The sequence below is a fragment of the Limulus polyphemus genome, unplaced genomic scaffold, assembly GCF_000517525.1.
Source record: "Limulus polyphemus unplaced genomic scaffold, Limulus_polyphemus-2.1.2 Scaffold6554, whole genome shotgun sequence".
Lineage (NCBI taxonomy): Eukaryota > Metazoa > Arthropoda > Merostomata > Xiphosura > Limulidae > Limulus > Limulus polyphemus.
Window position 1 is genome coordinate 27076 of NW_013672164.1, and position 1822 is coordinate 28897.

Here is a 1822-nt window from a genome sequence, read left to right on the forward strand (position 1 = left end):
ACCCCCGATCTTGTTTTCTTCCCAATAGAAGTAATAGTACTATCCATAAGAATGTAGGAAAATATATAACTTGTTTTATAAACAATATTTTTTCCAGCTATAAGTAGATAAAACTAAACTGTTCCAGATAGTGGGGGGGGGGGGGATCTGTCACAAACTTACGTGTTCAGCCGGTCGTAAGTCGGGGTGGTGATAACACATTTGAGATACCCAAGCACATCTTTATACAAAAGGCAGATTGTTGCACTCGAAAATTCCATTTTCATCCTAGGGCTTTAGGATACTGTAGGTGATAAAGAACAGGCCGTCTGAACCGCATCTCCCCCCCCCCCCAAACAACAACAAAATACAAATAAACAGATGTTTTCCATATCTGACATGGATTTTATCAGGTTCTGAGCAACTGTTTCTTCGTGAATATATTGTTGACGTGAGGCCCAGTGGTACAAACAACGTTTGAGCAACCTGTTTCTTCGTGAATATATTGTTGACGTGAGGCCCAGTGGTACAAACAACGTTTGAGCAACCTGTTTCTTCGTGAATATATTGTTGACGTGAGGCCCAGTGGTACAAACAACGTTTGAGCAACTGTTTCTTCGTGAATATATTGTTGACGTGATGCCCAGTGGTACAAGCAACGTTTGAGTAACTATTTCTGATTCATTCCGTATAATGTCAATGTATATTAGTAATATATTGGTAGTAATTATTAGGATTACCGTAGTAACTATTAGGGATTGAGAACTTCAACGGACTGCGACGTTACTGGAAGTCTCTATAGAGACCGAAACGTCGTCGTTTCTTTCTACAGGCAGTTGCAATCCATTAAAGTTTTCAAACCTAATTAATTAATTAATCTTACGTATATACGTACGTCACTCAGGCAAGATTTAACTTTTTATCCAGTTTTCTTCCGCTTTGGTCAGTATTTACAAATGGTCCCTTAAAATTATTGTGCCATATTTACGGTCAATTGGAACGAAATCGGCGGTTTATTAAATGTATGTTTTTACTTATCTCCCCTAGAAGAATTAGCGAATCGGAGGGGGAAGGGGAACTGGCACGTACACTTGATATTGTAAAGGCTTGCATTTATTTTACTGGGGTCAAAAGTTTATAATTTTGTTTTCAGTTGCTGTATCGTTCAGTTATTGGTGTGTTTCATAAAATGATGTAAAACTTGTTTCGTTATTAAATGACTCTTTTTTTTTTTAATGAGTTTTAATTTACATTCTACGAAACTCCTGTAAACATTCTGGTGATTAAATTAAAAGAATCGTAATCTGGTGTCTTTAATCACTCGTAAAGAATAATAACAGAAATGAAATTAAAACAAAAAACACTGTACATATGTTGTAGAGTAACGTTAACTTCTATAAGTAAGATTCTGAGGTGTGCCGAGGCCTACCATTCCATTATTCATTAATATTCGATGGTCACTTTAAACCACGTGATTGTATGGTAAATATAGGGATGAGCGTGGGCTAAGAGTTATTGTGCCAGACATTTGATCCGAGATCAAGCTTTCGAGTCCCGTTAGAGCAAAAAAAAAAAAAAAGTGTTATAAAAGTGGCTGTCAAATCCAGTTATTCAATTATAGTAGCACAATAATCTTGCCAGTGTGTGGGGCTGACTTGCTTCCTTCCCTCTAGTCCAGGGGTCACCAGATTTTTTTTCACAGCGGGCAAGATAACAGAGAATGACGAGCGCGGGCCGCATAACCATTTTGTTCAATACAATACAGTGAATACACAAAAAATAAAGACAAAAAACATGTTTACTTTCCAAAAAGTTATCAAATAAGGCGACGTCAGCAATAAGA